The sequence below is a fragment of the Scyliorhinus torazame genome, chromosome 5 (genome assembly GCF_047496885.1).
Source record: "Scyliorhinus torazame isolate Kashiwa2021f chromosome 5, sScyTor2.1, whole genome shotgun sequence".
NCBI lineage: Eukaryota > Metazoa > Chordata > Chondrichthyes > Carcharhiniformes > Scyliorhinidae > Scyliorhinus > Scyliorhinus torazame.
This window is the reverse complement of record NC_092711.1, coordinates 161,762,114-161,779,800: the sequence shown is the minus strand read 5'-3', so window position 1 is coordinate 161,779,800 and position 17,687 is coordinate 161,762,114. Positions and strand designations below refer to the sequence as shown.

Below are 17,687 nucleotides of genomic sequence, written 5' to 3'. Positions count from 1 at the left end.
CATTATCAATCTTGTTGACTGCATCAACAAAGAATGTGTCTTCTAAATCGTATTGTTGTGCTTCAACATCGAAATGAGAACATTTTGCTTTGTTTTGCATACTTTGAATTTTCATGGCCTTGTTAAAAAAGTTTTTTGTATTAATTGGAGGCTTTTTTGTACTTGAACGGCACTGTGAAGCATAATGATAAGTTTGCCAATGGCTGGGCATTTTATTCCTTGGTGGGCGTGGCCACAGCGTGCACACATCACCAAGCTGCTGATGTCATTTGTAAAATGGCTGCCAGCTGCAGCGCGTCATTTTTAAAACTGCGCCACAGCTGTAATGGCATTAGCAACGTTGTCTTCTTTCGCGCCTTTTTCCCAGGACTGTATATCTGCAGACTGACTCGCGGCAAGCTCACTCACTCGGCACAAACATATTGCATCTTTTAACGATACATTGTGCTGCCTAAGCAAATGCTCACAACGTTTTTCAATTTTAATACCAAACACGATTTGGTTACTGAGGAGGGAATCAGTCTGCGCTCTTAAACGGAGACTCCATAGGATCCATCACCACCTCCAAAATATCCATCAGACCCTCCTCAATATCCATCGCCACCTCCACAATATCCATCGCCACCTCCACAATATCCCTCAATGAACATCACTAAAAACATTTGCTCATTATCACATTGCTGTGTGTGGGATCTTGCTGTGTTTCCTACATTACAACAGTGACTGCACTTCAAAAGTACTTCATTGGCTGTAAAGCACTTTGGGACGTTCTGTGGGTGTGGAAGGCGCTAGAGTAATGCATGTTTTTAAATTGAAGATTTGTTATCTGATCTCATTATCTGGAAATTAATTGATTTCAGCCACCCCAACTTACCATTTAATAAATTCACTTTGGTTCAGACAAGACTTTAACCAATTAAGACAAAGGCAGAATTCTCTGGATAGTAAATTTTAAAATAAGTTTATTAAATGAAAAAGGTTTTCTGAACAACTTTAAGACATTGACTTTTCCAACTTCATGTGGGTGATCAGTCTGTAGAAGCGTAACCCTCTCTGGCTCCTTCTTTGACAGTAATTCTTGTGGAATTCAGCCTCGGGAGTCTGGCTCCTTCTTTGACAGTAATTTCCTTGGAACTCGGCCTCGGGAGTCTTCAGTACTTGGCCAGCAAGAAAAACGTTCGGAACCTCTACTTTTATCCCCAAAGTGACCATTATCTCACGTCAGAGTTGGGCCTGTTGTAACAGGATAATTTGGTCACATTTGGGACACATACAGCAACCGACCTACGCCACAAACCTTGGCCCGAACGCAAACCTCCTCAGGATTTCAAACAAATACCTCCACCCTACCCAGTCAAAGGCCTTCTCTTAGTCCATTGGCACAGCCACCTCTGGCACTCACCCCCTCCACTTCCTCGCCACAACAGGGTCATAATTATGTTTAACAACCTCCTACTATTGCAGGAGGGAGCTGCCTCCCCTTCACAAACCCCGTCTGATCCTCAGAGACCACCTCCGGCACACACCCCTCCAACCTTCTCACCAATACCTTTGCCAGGACTTTCACATCAGTATGCAGCAGCGAGATGGGTCTATAGGACTCGCTGTCCAATGTATTCTTCCCCCTTTTCAAGATTAGTGAAAACGACGCCTGCGCCATAGCCCGAAATCCCCCCCTCTTCTCCGTCGGGAACGGCTTATAAAATTCCACCGGAAAGCCATCCAGCCCCGCCGCCTTACCTGACTGCATTGTGCCAATGCATTCCATCACCTCCTTTAGTCCTAACGGCTCATCCAGTGCCTGCCTCTTCCCCTCCTCCAACTCCGGGAAGTCCAGCCCATCTAAAACTGACTGGAACACCTCATTTATACTCTCCGGATCCGACACCATGTTCCCCCCCACTCCAGCTTCACCTGAAGAATTTCCCTGACCGCTGTCAGTCATCACAGTTGGTGGGCCAGCGTGCGACTCACCTTTTCCCCCCCCCCCTACTCTGCACCCCCACTCCCTCTGCAGCTGACCCACCGCCCTTCCCATTGTCAACCGATCAAACTGCCCTTGTAACCTCCTCCTTTCCGCCAACAACCCCATCGTGGGGGCCACAGAATACCTCCTATCCACCTCGACTATCTGGTCCAACAGTCGCCGATGCTCCTCCCTCCCATCTTATCCTTATGGGCCTTGGACAAAATAATTTCCTCCCGGACCACCGCCTTCAAGGCCTCCCAAAGCGTGGCTGCCAATACCTCCCCATTCTGATTAAGCGCAACATAATTCTTAATCACCATTGCTACCTTCCCACGGAACTCCCTTGTTGGTCAAAAGCTCTGAATCCCGCCTCCACCCCAACCTCTGCGCCTATCCCGAACGAACTCTCACATCTCAATAGTCGGGGCGTGGTCCGAAATCACTATTCCTGCATATTCCTCACCTCCCACCCCCATCAGCACCGCCTGCACACTGGGAGCACTGTCAACATTTGTGATCTCCATTTAGAAAAAGGAAATAGAGGCACTGGAGAAGGTGCAACAAAGATTGACAAGAATAATACCAGAACTGAGGGCATTTCACCCTCAGAAAAGGCTGGAGCTGCTTTTCTCTAGAAAAGAGAAGATTGAAGGGTGACCTGATGGAAGTCTTTAAGATGATGAAGGGGTTCAATAATCCAATAGGCATTTGATGAGAAACCTCTTTACCCAGTGAGAGTGAGAATGTGGAACTCACTCCCACAGCGAGTGGTTGAGGTGAACAGAATTTTTAAAAATTCAGTCATGGGATGTGGGTGTCGCTGGCTGGGCCAACATTTATTGCCCTGGAACTGAGGCCATTTCACAAGGCCCAAGTAGACAAGGACGGCAGATTTCCAGCCCTAAAGGTGAACCACACTGGTTTATGTGACAATCAACAATGGTCTAACCTTTAGACTTTTAATTCCAGATTTTTATTTAATTGAAATTTCACCATCTGTCTTGTGGGATTTGAACCGGGCTCCTGGAACATTACACAGGGCCTCTGGAATACTAGGGACGATGCCACTACGCCACTGCCTCTCCTGAATACATTGAAGGGGAAGCGAGATATATACATGAGGGAGAAAGGAATAGAAGGATATGCTGATGGGGGAGATGAAGAGAGCTGGATGTAGGCTCATGTGGGGCATAAATACAGAGAGACAATTGAGCCGACTGGCCTGGCCCTGTGTTGTAGACTCAATGGAACAGAGACAAATGTGTTTCTTTTCGTTCTACCCGAGGCGGTAGGACTATTTACTCTGCAGGATAAAAGTCCTGTCAGCCCACTGGAAGCAAAGTTGTGAGACCGGCCAGTCCAGCAGAAAGAAACTCTTCGACCCTCCCACTTCACCAAGTGTCAGAATGAACATGATTCAGTCCTGGATGTGATTAACAGCAGCAAAAACAGCAGAATCCAACCCCTGTCATCACTCGTGTCTGGGTGTCACAGCAGGTGCAATATTTTTACAGACTGCGTAACTGGTTAAAGCTCTTTCCACAGTCACTGCTCTAGAACACTCTCACTCGGGTATGTCTCTCTCTCTCTCTCTCGGTGCTTTTCCAGTCACACGGATGGTTAAAATCTTCTGAAGCCAACGTGATCTTTGAGATTTCTGTCTGTAATTCCTCCTCTTCTAATATCCTGTAAAAACAATTTACAAAAGACATCACTGTCAGCACAGGATAGAAACTCAGAACAGATAATTCTAGTTTCTATAGTACACTTTTCCTCTCTCATTCCCCAAAAGCTGTAAATCTCCATCCCACACACTCTCCCTCCATTCTCACTCTGCTGTATCTACTATTCACCCTCCCAATTCTCCTGAAGGTGCTGATTCAGGCTGATTGACAGATCCCTGCTCACTGCTTCCTGTCCTGGATGTAGACATTATAACAAATAGGGAAGGGATTCACTCACTTATCCAACCTGCAGTTGGCCATTGGGCCCATCGAGCCTGCTCAACCATTCAATGAGACCATTTACCGATCTACCTCAGTACCATTCCCCCACACTACCCCCATCTCACTTGATATCTTCAATATTGAGAAACCGATCATTCACTGACTTGAAAATACTTGATGACTGAGGCCCCACAATCCTCTAGGGTAGAGAATTCTAAAGCTTCACCACATCGGGGCAGCACGGTAGCATTGTGGAAAGCACAATTGCTTCACAGCTCCAGGGCCCCAGGTTCGATTCCGGCTTGGGTCACTGTCTGTGCGGAGTCTGCACATCCTCCCAGTGTGTGCGTGGGTTTCCTCCGGGTGCTCCGGTTTCCTCCCACAGTCCAAAGATGGGCAGGTTAGGTGGATTGGCCATGATAAATTGCCCTTAGTGTCCAAAATTGCCCTTAGTGTTGAGTGGGGTTGCTGGGTTATAGGGATAGGGTAGAGGTGTTGACCTTGGGTAGGGTGCTCTTTCCAAGAGCCGGTGCAGACTCGATGGGCCGAATGGCCTCCTTCTGCACTGTAAATTCTATGATAATCTATGATCCTCGAGTGAAGAAATCCCTCCTCATCTCCGCTTTCTTTCCATTTTCCTGCAGGTTTCCCATAACCCTCGACTCCCTCGTCAATCGGAAATCTGTCCTGTGGAGGGCGACATAGTGGTGCAGTGGTTAGCACTGCTGCCTCACGGTGCCGAGGACCCGGTATCGATCCCGGTCCCGGGTCACTGACTGTGTGGAGTTTTCACATTCTCTCCGTGTCTGCGTGGGTCTCACCCCCACAACACAAAGATGTGAGGCTACGTGAATTGGCCACGCTAAATTGCCCTTTAATGGGCAAATGAAATAATTTACTTTACAATTAAAAAAAATAAATCTGTCCCGGGTTTGGGGGGTGGAAACCACGTGGTGCGGGCGCTGGAGTAGCTGTTTTTCTGCAGGTTATGGTGCCACTCGCCCATAATGCATCATTTATCTTGAATGCCCGGCACTCATCTACCGAATCCTTGAATTAATATTTGTTATCACGTCCCTGGAAGACTTCGGGATTGAGTTTGCTAAGATTATCCTGAAGAACATCAAGGAATTAGTCGATAAAAGAGCACAGGCAGATTCAGCGGGGCTGGAGTCGCCTTTTCAACATGGCGGCCTGACCCTCAGGAGGTCTCCCGACCCCGCGCTCTCCGGGGCTCTTTCGGAGGCTGTGAAAATGACTGCCGACATTCTCCGTGTTATTGACCAGAGACCGAGTGTGCTGACATTCTAGTGATGTGTCGGTGGGCGTGGAGCATTTATTCTCTTCCCTGAAGCTTCCGGAGGCCTCAGAAAGCCAGTGTGACGCTCTCAATGCTCCCCTTTCCAGGGAAGAGGTGTCAAAGGCCATGAAGGAGCTGCAGCTGGGTAAAGCCCCGGGACCAGATGGCTGTGGGTGAGGTTTATCGGGGGTTTGAGGATTTGTTGTTGGATGACCCGTTGGTAGATATGTATTGTCACTCTTTTGACTCTGTGATGCAGCACCGACTTTTCGTGAGGCTAATATCTCTTTGATTCTGAAGGTGGGCAAGGACCCAGAGAAGTGGGTCTCTCATCACCCAATCTCTCTTTTGAACGTTGACTTGAAACCGCTATCTAAAGTTTTGGCGATAAGGCTGCAGGACATCCTTCCGACAATTGTGCGGGAGGACCAGACTGGGTTTATACGGGGAAGATTTTCCAGTAACGGTTCGAATGTTGCTGAAGCTTGATGAAGTAAAATGGGAGGAGCCCTGTGTACAGTATAAATGACAGGGACTGAATGTCCTGGTTCTGTGCTGTACATTCTGCGTGAAGAACTTGCATCACACAAGATTCCCCATAAAATACTTTTTCTGAAGATTTGGCATTTGTGTTTTTAAACTTAGGTCGAGACAAAATGTTGTGGCATATAAACCATGCAGAAGTTCAGGGTGGCAATCTTGATGTTGAAACAGCACACACTTGGCGGCATGGTGGCGCAGTGGTTAGCAGTCCTGCCTCATGGTGTTGAGGTCCCGGGTTCGATCCTGGCTCCAGGTCACTGTCCGTGTGGAGTTTGCACATTCTCCCCGTGTCTGTGTGGGTCTCATCAAAAAGATGTGCAGGGTAACTGGGTTGGCCACAATAAATTGCCCGTTAATTGGGGAAAAAATAATTGGGTACTCTAAGTTTTTGTGAAAAATCACAGACCATCCGCAGCGGTGCTCCAGAATGGTTTACGGTCGTTGAATTTTGAGCTTCAGAGAGGGACTAGACAGGGCTGCCCTCTGTCCCCCTGGTGGTTTACATTGGTCATTGAACCCTTGCCGGGAGCTATTAGATCGGAGTCTCTGATATCAGGACTGGAGGGTGGATCACTCTGTGTGCAGATGACGGGCTGCTGTTTGTGTCGATCCCCAGTGTTTCAGTCCCGGCCATTATTGGAGTAGTGGATAGATTTAGTGACTTCTCTGGTTATATGATCAATTTTACATGGGCAGCGCTGTGGTTAGCACTGCTGCCTCATGGTGCTGAGGACCTGGGTTTGATCCCGGCTCAGGTTCACTGTCTGGAATGGAGTTTGCACATTCTCCCTGTGTCTGTGTGGGTCTCACCCGCATAACCCAAAGATTGCAGGGTCGGTGAATTGGCCACGCTAAATTGCCCCTTAATTAGTGGGGCGGGGTAAGCCCCCTCCTCTTGCTAACTTCCCCTTCAGATGGCACCCCCCTTGGGATTTAAATATCTGGGAATGTCAATGACCCCCCCCCCCCCCCCCCTCTTTCAGACAGCTATATGCAGCCAACGTTCCACAGCTGATGGTGGCTATTAGGTGGGACCTTGCCCAGTGGTCGGCTCTTCCAATTTCATGTAAAATGAAATGTGTTGCCCAGACTGTTGTACCCTCTGCAGATGCTGCCTAAACTTCTGTCAACCAGTCATTAAGGAAATTGATGGAATGATTAGTACATTTATCTGGAATTTAAAAAAGCCTTGCCTCAAGTTTGTGCAGCTCCAATTACCAGGAGCTAAAGGAGGTTTGGGTCTCCTGAATATCAGGTTATATCAATTGGCCTCTCATCTAAGTTCGTAAGGGGTTGGGTTAGGATAGACACAAGATCCATCTGGCTCGATATAGAAGCAGACCAGTCAGTTTTCCTTTTACAGGTCTTGTTGTTTTCTGGTGACATTAAGACAGGTTCTGCTAAGTGTGATAATCCTGTTATTATTAATACTCTCAGGAGCGTGGAGGTTGGTCCGCCAATTCGAAGGGAAATCTAAGTTGACTTCCACTGTCTCTCCTGTCCAAGGCAGTCCAGACTTCTCACCCGGTCCCATTGACCATGGATTTGATACCTGGATAGAGGCATTTTGAGGCTGGAAGACATGTTCAGAGATGCTTCCTAGTCATCCTTTGGGCATACTTTTGTCAACAGTTTGACATCCCTAGACTGTCCTTTTTAAGTACTTACAGCTTAGAGACGTTATCTGTAACAAGACATCTTTGCCTCTTGATTCCTCAATTTCCCCAGTGAAAAGAACCGTGAATTCTGTGGAGCCTAAACAATTGATGAGCCAGTTCTATGATGCTCAAAATTCCATAACCTGAATTTCAATGCTGAGATCTTCGTAGTCATGGGACTTAGCAGTCAATATTGATGTGGAGATCCAGGGCAACATATAGGACTATGGCTGATGAAATTTTGAACAGCAATAATAGGAAGGAGACCCAGTTGAAGATACTACACAGCCTTCATCTGACACCCAGTCTTAGACACATGTTTGATCCTAATACGTCCCCTTTCCCTTTCTCTACTGAGTAGTACTGCACTTCTGTATGCTTCACCCAATGCCTTTGTCTATGTATTTACATTGTGTATTCATCTATGCCCTATGTTTTATTTCCATGTATGGAATGATCTGTCTGGATTGTACGCAGCATAATACTTTTCACTGTACCTCGGTACACATGACAATAAATAAATCCAATCCCTGTGAGCCTAAAGTGCCTGGTAGTTGAGGGTGACTATATACATCGTCTATGGAGCTGCATCAAGATTCAATCCTATTGGTCAAATGTAGTCAGGGAATTGGAGAGAATTTTTGATCGAGCCTGATCCTGTATTCCTGATCCTGGGTCTCCCAGATGGGGAAATCACTGATTCGAATGAAAAAAGGTGATATAATACCCTGATCTTTGCTCCTGGATTAGCCACAACTTTCCCTCCATCCAAAACTGGCATGGGCTGGTTATGGAATGCACCCCGATGGAATTTTCAAAGTCTGTACTCCATTCTAAGTCTTATGTTTTCTGGAAGGTATGGGACCCCTATCTCAAATGCATCGGCTCCAATTCGCCTGACTTGCTTCTCCTGGGCTTTCCATGAGCGAATTCAATTTAACTTATTCATTTGAATACGATCATATTGTTAGTATGTTTTGCAATGCTCTGATTGTGCAACTGGCAGTTATCCTCCTGTTTAAACATGATCTTACCCTCTTTCCTCAGTCACTAGTTGTGATCCAATGGCCATGCTGCGCTGGCAGAACATCTCACCGTGGCGCAGCATGGCTGATGAAACCCGGGAGACCCCGCTCCCAGGATCTACCTGGCACGCCATGCCTCGCGAGATTCAACGCGTTCTCGCAAGACATTGTGATGTAAAATCCCAGCCATTGTTAGCAAGATCACTTTTTGGCAAATCTGCATATTAGAGCAAGGAATTAGCCCCACTCTAATGTGCATGTTGCCGAGGTACCGGAGGCTCTGGGATTCATTCCCTTCACCTCAGAGACCTTGGGCGAGCACCGTTCAGCACTAAAACGGGGACCAGATGGAGCAGCACTTATGGGGGTCGCCCAGGGGATCCAAGGCCCCCAAATGCATGCCTTTTGGACAGGTGGTACCCTGGCACTGCTGGTGCCACCTGGGTACCAGCCTGACACTGCCAAGGTGCCTGTATGGCACTGCCAGTGGGAATGGGCACTGCCAAGGTGCCAAACTGGCATTTTCTGCATGTGCATGATCAGGCATGAGGTGCCCGGTGTGGGTCTTGAAAGAGTTACGAGGGGAGGGGATTGTTTCGGAGATCGAGGCACTCTTTAAAAATGATGTCGCGATCTCTCACTGCAAGGGGGAGATCCAGCCAGCCGAGCTCCCCAGTTTACAAAATGTGGCTATGTGTGGCCTTGGTCGCGTGTTCCCATTCAGGTCCCTTTTACAACGCGAGTTGCGTTGAATAGCCATGTGTTTCTCGGAACTGAGTGGCAGGAAACGCACAGCTAAACACGCTTGCTAGGGGACTTTGTTCCCTCTTCGGAGAATCGAGCCCATGATATTAACAAGTTATCTGGTTGTTCAATTGATCCGGCATTTCATCTGGAGGTTTTGGTCCCTCAAATATCCTGTTCAGAATTAATTCTGCAACATGTTGTTGTATTTGTGCTGGCAATATTTCTTGTTCTGCTCTGTACCCATTTTCTACCAATTTTTCTGTGACTCTGTTGTGTTTATCGTTAAAAAATAGTTTTTAAAAACTATAATAAACAGATTTTTAAAAATCTGTCCAATTTATCTGTGAAAATATTCAATGACCTTCCCGGCCTTCACTGGTCCCGATGGATGTGAATTCCAGAGACGAACAACCCTCTCAGGGAAGTAACGAATGGAAATATATAACGTAGCTACACTACAGTATTACAAGACTAGAAATGAAAACAAATGTACTTCATTACAGAACCAGAAATAATATATCTAATCTGTACCATATAAACAGACATTTCTCCGTCCAATATTAATTTACTGTCCCCTTAAATGTCAGCCATCTCCTGGGGAAACCACCCTTTAATTGTGAACAGTAGGAAAGGGACCATCCTTTTCGCCAGACAAATAAATGTGTCAAGCTGAGAGAGCAAAAGATGTCAATGTGTTTAAGAGAGAGAGAGAGAGAGACCTGGGCCAAGCTTTGCAGAGTCTGCACCCTCCCTGGATTCACTTCCTTTCCCTTCAGTTGCTGCAAGTGACCAATTGAAGGTCAGAATGAGAAAAGAATTGGAAAGGGGGGGAAAAGAAAGTGTTTTACTCACAGGTTTTGGAGACGGGAGGACGTTTTAGTTAGTGTGAAGCTCAATCCTCATTCACACAAAGCCCGCGCTGATTGGCTGGAGGAGCAGAGTCTTTCCGGCCCCAACTCTTCCTATTGGTCAACACCTCAGCAGGAAGGTCAGAGAGGGTGAATTCTGGCTGGCACATGGACACCTTCCCCTCTCCCTTGGACACGCGCAATCCCGGGTAAAAAGGGGGACTCACCGAGCGGCTTCTCGCTCTGGCGGAGCCGTCAGCCGGTTTCCTGGAAACCTTGTTTCGGGGAGGTACAGGGGGAGGGGAATAACGGGTGAGGCGGGGCTCCTGTGTCGGCACCGAGTCTGCGCACTGGAACCATGAGACGTCACAATGACTCAGAGGGACGTTCCCAGTACACAATATCCCATTGGGGGCAATATCACTGGTTGCAGAAAATAAATACTGCGGATTGGTCAACAGCTCAGCACGTCTGGAGGTCAAATGCCCTCCCACCCAACGTGAGTCGAGGTCCACCCCTTTATTGTCGCCATGAGGGGGATTGACCAATGGAAACACACGGAAGACCGGAAGGGCTCTGGTCATCCAGCCAATCAGAATCTGGGATTTGTCAATGGCTATACAGCTTCTTCCTGCCCAGGAAAGCTGTTACTCTTCTGCCTCTGAATGAAGATTGACTCCCAACAGGCTGAAACGTCCTCTTGTCTCCAATATTTGTGAGTAAAACACATTCTTTTCTCCCCATTGCATTTATGCTCTTTTTCTGGCTTTCAGTTGTTCACTTGTTTAAATCCCCAGGCCCATATGAGATGTATCCAAGGCTGCTGTGGTAGTCAAGGGAGGAGATTGCAGAGGTTCTGACAATTTTCACATTTTCTCTGGCCCAGGAAGAAACCTTTCCCCTTGGTAGACCCGTCAGTAACAAGGCGAAGGGCAGGGGATTTGAGGAAAATCATTTTCACCCAGAGGGTGGTGGGAATCTGGAATTCAGTGACTGAAAGTGTGGCAGAGGCGGGAAACCTCACAACATTGAAGTAGCATTGAGGTGTGCACTGGATAAGCCAAAGCATGCAAGGTTACGGACCAAGTGCTGGAAAATGGGATGATCGTAAATAGGTGCTTGATGGCTAGTATAGAAATGAAGGGCCGAAGGGCCTCGTGCTGTACTGTAAAACTCTGATTCCATGAGGACGGGGATATGTTGTTATGGTGATATGGTGTTGTTATCCAGATTGAAATGAAAATGAAAATCGCTTATTGTCACAAGTAGGCTTCAAATGAAGTTACTGTGAAAAGCCCCTAGTCGCCACATTCCGGCGCCTGTTCGGGGAGGCTGTAGATTAGATATATTATTGATGGTTCTGTCATAAAGTACATTAATTATTTTACTCTTGTAACATAGTACAGTAGCTATGTTATATATTTCCAGTCAGATTTATAACGGAAGGGAAGAAGTCCATTGGACTTTTCAAATCGGCAAGCAATTCTGTCAGTCTCAAGTGGGTCCCATTCTGTAAGCCAGCAGAGCCCATCCAGTTTCATGTAGAAATTATTGATCATTTCTGCTGATTACTCTCATCGGCAGCAAATTCAAGGTAATGATCAATCACAACCCCCTGTATCTTAACCAACTGAAACAATCCTATACATTAAACGCATCTTTAGCCCACTAATATAGACATATATCTGACTAGCAGCCTGCATGAAGATTTTCAGTCTCTGCGTCCAGGACAGGAAGCAGTGAGCTTGGATCTGTCAATCAGCTTGAATCAGGAGAATTAAGAGGGTGAATATTAGATACAGCAGAGTGAGAACGGAGGGAGAGTGTGTGAGATGGAGAATTACAACTTTTGGGGAATGAGAGAGGAAAGAATGTTCGATAGAAACTAGAATTGTCTATTCTGAATTTCTATCCTGTACTGACAGTGATGTCTTCTGTAAACTTCTTTTCCAGAATATTACAAAGTGAGGATTTAGAGAAAGAAATCTCTAACCAAATGTCATGTCAAGATCTGACAGAATCACTCGATTCATCAGGACCTGAATATCATCAACCTTTCAATCTAGGAGGAGACGTGTTCTGTTGGCTTCAACAAATGTGAAACATCAGTGTGACCGGAAAAGCCCCGAGACACACACGCCCGAGTGACAGTGTTCCAGAGCACTGACTGTGGAAAGAGCTTTAACCAGTTACACAGCCTGAAAAAACATCACACTATTCGCAGTGGGGAGAAACTGTACACGTGTTCTGTGTGTGGACAAGGCTTCAACTGATTGTCCAACCTGGAAAGACCCGAGGAGACCCAAAACATGGAGAAACCTTGGAAATGTGGGGACTGTGGGAAGGGATTTAACTGCCCATCCAAGCTGGAATATCATCGACACAGTCACACTGGGGAGAGGCCCTTCACTTGCTCTTTGTGTGGGAAGGGATTCACTCAGTTATCCAACCTGCTGAGACACAATCTCACTCATACCAACGAGAGACCTTTTAAATGTTCTGACTGTGGGAACAGCTTCAAAAGCTCTCAGGAACTGATGTTCCACCAGCGAGTTCACAGCGGGGAGAGGCCATTCACCTGCATTCAGTGTAGAAAGAGATTCACTCAATTATCCAGTCTGCAGAAACACCAGCGAATTCACACTGGGGAGAGGCCATTCACCTGCTCTCAGTGTGGGAAGAGATTCACTCAGTTATCCCACCTGCAGACACACCAGCAAATGCACACTGGGGAGAAGCCATTCATCTGCTCCGACTGTGGGAAGGGATTTAATCGGTTTTCCAGTCTGGAGACACACCAGCGAGTTCACACTGGGGAGAAGCCGTACACCTGCTCTCAGTGTGGGAAGGAATTCACTCAGTTATCCAGCCTGCAGACACACCAGCAAATACATACTGGGGAGAGGCCGTTCACCTGCTCTCAGTGTGGGAAGGGATTCCCTCGGTATCCCACCTGCAGACACACCAGCGAGTTCACACGGGGGAGAGGGCATTCACCTGCTCTCAGTGTGGAAAGAGATTCATTCACTCATCCAAACTGCAGTCACACCAAATAGTTCACACGTTGGAGAAGCTGTTCACCTGCGCTCAGTGTGGGAAGGGATTCTCTGAGTTAACCAGCCTGCAGACACATCAGCGAATTCATACTGAGGAGAGGTCATTCACTTGCTCAGTGTGTGAGAAGGGATTCACTCGGTCAACACACCTGCTGAGACACCAGCGAGTCCACAAATGATGGTACGGGTTGGATTCTGCTGTTATTGCTGCTGTTAATCAGGGCAGCACGGTGGTGCAGTGGTTAGCACTGCTGCCTCACGGCGCTAAGGTCCCAAGTTCGATTCCAGCTCTGGGTTACTGTTCATGTGCAGTTTGCACATTCTCCCATGTCTGCATGGGTTTTGCCCCCACAACCCAAAGATGTGCAGGGCAGGGTAGGGGCTAAATTGCCCCTTAATTGGAAAAAACGAATTGGGTAGTCTAAAATTTAAAAAACAAATTGCTGATGTTAATCACTTCCAGGATGAACCATGTTCATTCTGACAAGTTGGCGAAATGGGAGGGTCAGAATCTCTGCGGGACGGCCGGTCTCAAGATGCTCTTTGAGCCTGAGAGACCAGATTGCCACTGAAATGATCCGCAAAAGCTGATGAAGGATATTTATTTTATCCTGGGGAGTAAATAGTGTTTTTCCTACACATACAGGAAGATCAAAACTAAATACAGAATACAGCAGGGTGACAATCTGCTAAACACCCACAAAGCATGATGGGAAAAGTAGCCAATCTTGCACAGGGACTGTGAACACAGATGCAGTTTAATGAACCAGCCTGTTGAGTTGGCAGGGTGTGATAAGATAAGATATACTCAACATGAAACTGCTGCAGCTGTAGAGACTGCTCAGCAAGGACAGATAAGAAGAACATGGACAGCACTTGTGCCCTGTTGTTTTCAGCTGGTAATGTACAAACTGATGTACTAAGAACATTCACGATACTGGGAGAAACGGGATAAAAGCGGGGATGCTCAGAGCCACCACAGCAAAGATCGACAGGAATAACCATCACGCAGGGAAACCCTGGGTCCTGGGCTCAGAAAAGAAGACAATCTATCAAAGGGAGACTGACCACCTCACCTTGCAATGAGTAGTATTTGGGCCCAAGCCACGAGTTTTACGATTCATTGTAACAAGTAATCAGTACTTTAACAAGTGAGATAAAGAACAGTTCATGTTGATCTTTTGTTTTCAACATTAATTTAAAAAAAAAAAAAATTTAGAGTACCCAATTCATTTTTTCCAATTAAGGGGCAATTTAGCATGGCCAATCCACCTAACCTGCACATCCTTTGGGGCAAAACCCACGCAGACACGGGGAGAATGTGCAAACTCCACACCAACAGTGACCCAGAGCCGGGATCGAACCTGGGACGTCTGCGCCATGAGGCATCAGGGCTAACTCTGCGCCACCGTGTTGCCCCCTGTTTTAAACATTAATAAAGAATGAGTTGTACTTAATATCTTGTGTCAGTGTTTCTTTGTCGCCACGTCAGTTGATATCGTCGTCTGAGGGTCAACATTTGGCGTCTCTGGGTGGGCATGGTTAAGTGATCACCTTAATGTCACACTGTGTCCAAATTAAAATTGTGGCTGGTAATAATCCAGATTGGGAAAGAGTACTCCAAGATTACCGAAAGAATAAATGGCCTAAATGAGTCAAAGATGCCAATAAGGCATTCAAAGGTCCGGGACCCTTTGGACACTGCAAAGGGGTGAGAAAGGGGCAAGCGAAACGTGCCTCCAAGCTGAGGAAGGCTACAGCGAAAGCTAGTTGTATGAGGAGGTAGAAAATGCAAGGTTACAATAGCAATTGAGTGCTGCAAAACAGGAAACCGACACATAGCGCATTAGAGCCTTAGAAACAACCGAGGAATGAAATGCAGGTGTTACAGATGAGTCAATTTCAGACGGTGTGAGGAGGAAACTAGAGAGAGAGAAAGCTTAGAGAGAGATATGCACCTAAGAAGAGGTTTGTGGGTATAGGGCAAAAGTAGCGATTTACAGGCTGCTGTGAAGTCAAACACAGACCAGAGACAGAAATCAACCAACCACACAAAGTGTCAGAAAGAGAGAGAGACGCAGATAAAGAGGATAAAGGCATGTGTTCAGACCATCTGTATTATACTGTCCCTTTATACAGACATTTGATCTTTTACCTTGTTACCTCAAGTACGATGTAAAAGCTACTAAGCCGAATTCCCCATTGCCATTTCTTCCTCGTCTGGAGAATAAGATACATTAGGTATATAATCAATATCATTTGCGTTATGACTGGGGCATGGAGATGGTGCAAATCCATAAGTGTATTTGGACATTTGAGCACCAATTCCACAAACTCTCCCACAATGTGGAGGAGTCTATTTGTTCAATATCATTTGTAAAAGCCTTGGTTCATTGTTGGAGTGGATAGTATGACGGGTACACTTGTTGGATTTGCATCTGAATTCCGATCAGGTGCTCTGGTAGTGTGGGATTGTATAAGAGAAGTGATTCAAGTATTGTGTTTATTGATTCAAATATTGTGTTGTGATTCAAGTGTTTTATCTTTTATGTTTTCCATAATTTAAATACCAACTGTTTCTCTGTTATATATTTCAACCAGTTCCACTTTGGTATCTGGGGGTATAAACAAACAGAGCGATTGAACAGGGGGTGTACTCGGTTGTTGCCACTGGGGTTCTCATTGTCCTATGGTTGTACAATAAGTCCCATCAAATGTATGCAATATGATACACAGTAGCACAAATGGCTAGCACTGTGGCTTCACAGTGCCAGGGTCCCAGGATCGATTCCCCGCTAGGTCATTGTCTGTGCAGAGTCTGCGCGTTCTCCCCGTGTCTGGGTGGGTTTCCTCCGGATACTCCAGTTTCCTCCCACAGTCCAAAGACGTGTAGGCTAGGTGGACTGGCCATGATAAATTGCCCTTAGTGACCAAAAGGGTTAGGAGGGGTTATTGGGTTATGGGGATAGGGTGAAAGTGAGGGCTTAAATGGGTCCATTCAGACTCGATGGGCCGAATGTTCTACTTCGGCGTTGTATGTTCTATGTTCTTTGCAGCCCACAGCATTTCCATTTGTTAAATTATTGTAGCACTAAATCTACATCTTGCTTCTTCACGGTCATATGTTAGATGTGCAAATACTACAGAAGTGGCTTCTATCTGTACCCCATTATATTGTACTAACCATAATATCCTCTATTAAAAGAGGAGCATACGATGGAGTGTTATGATATCTGATATAACGACTTCCTCTAAGTACCCAATATTCCCCACTCTGTATAATTAGTGTTGACATTGTTACGACACCCTGGGTGAGAACACGGTCAATTCCAGCCCCACAGACCCCGGAGTCCCAACATAAGTGAATTAACCAATAGTTTGTGTATTTTCCTGAGATCTTTGACCATTGACTGCTCCAATCAATGTGACTTACAGGCACAAGATTGTAAGTAAAATATGAAAATGTGTTTATTCATAAGAAGAGATAAACATGTAATTGTAACAATGGAACAACAGTCTGCGAATCTAATTATTCCCCTCACTGTCCCATCCTCCACCCACACACACACACACATGGCAGGCACACAGTGGGGGTAAGGAAGGGTTAAAAACAAAAAGGTAATTAAACTGGGAATGTGAGATGAGTATCTTTGCTGAGGTTGTGATCTTTGTAGGTAGTGCTCTTCTCAGAACATGAAGTGTTGAAAACCACCAATTGGTTTTGGATCTTTTAGTTCCTGCCTTCAATGAGACCTTGCGGGCTGCAGAAATTCCTCTGGAGAGTCGCCTTTGCCAGATTGACTCTCAGTATCACTGAGATAACATTAGAATTCTCTACCTGAGAGTTTACAGCAGTTCTCCATCCACTCTGCCTTCCAACTGCTTGTCAGGTCTTTGTGCAGGGTTTCTAGCTGTGGTATGAAGAGAGAGAGGTGGGTCTGGTCTTCAGGACCTTTTGGGGTTCTCAGGAGAGAAATATCAGACTAGGCTTTTCCCAGCCTTTCAACAGAGGATTAAGCTTTCACAGGCTTGGCTGGAGAGACCGCTTGCAGCATTGCAATCCGAAGTCACTTTCACAGGCCTGTGTTATGGGCCAGGGTTTAGTGAACCCCAAAGTGTATCATGGAGTTCACCTTACCCACAGGTTTTAATAGATTGTGGTATGGGGAGCACACGGCCACTCTACAGGTGTGATACAGCAGAAATTGAAACGTTTTTTTTTAAGCAAAACAATGTTTATTCTATTAACTCAAGTTAACCTTTTTAAAACATACAGTGAACATCTTAGCAACCATCAATTCAAATACAACCCCCAAAGAATGCAATACTAAGTAATCCTTTAAGCTATCCTTTTAACATGCATAAGACTTTAAAAAAACGTTTAAAACACAAAGATCAGGTTGAAATTCACTATTGAGAGCAATTATCAGTTTTAAATCACCAAAGGATCGATTTACAGTCTTTAGATTACAGAGAGCGAGATTAATACACCTTTTGGCTGTGACAGCGGCTATCTAGCTCTGAAAATGAAACTAAAACATACCCTGCAGCAAACAGCCTAAAACGAAAGTAAAAAGCTGACAGACAGCCCAGCT

General features: G+C 46.0%; 1 long non-coding RNA gene across 1 annotated transcript; it reads right to left on the bottom strand.

The window, feature by feature from the left end:
- Positions 1–2,926: 2,926 nt before the first annotated feature.
- On the bottom strand, positions 2,927–10,515 carry LOC140422275 (uncharacterized). Its single transcript, XR_011947349.1, has 2 exons — positions 10,041–10,515; positions 2,927–3,655 (listed from the first exon to the last, which is right to left on the bottom strand). It is a non-coding gene; the product is annotated as an uncharacterized lncRNA (long non-coding RNA).
- Between the last annotated feature and the right edge of the window lie 7,172 nt (positions 10,516–17,687).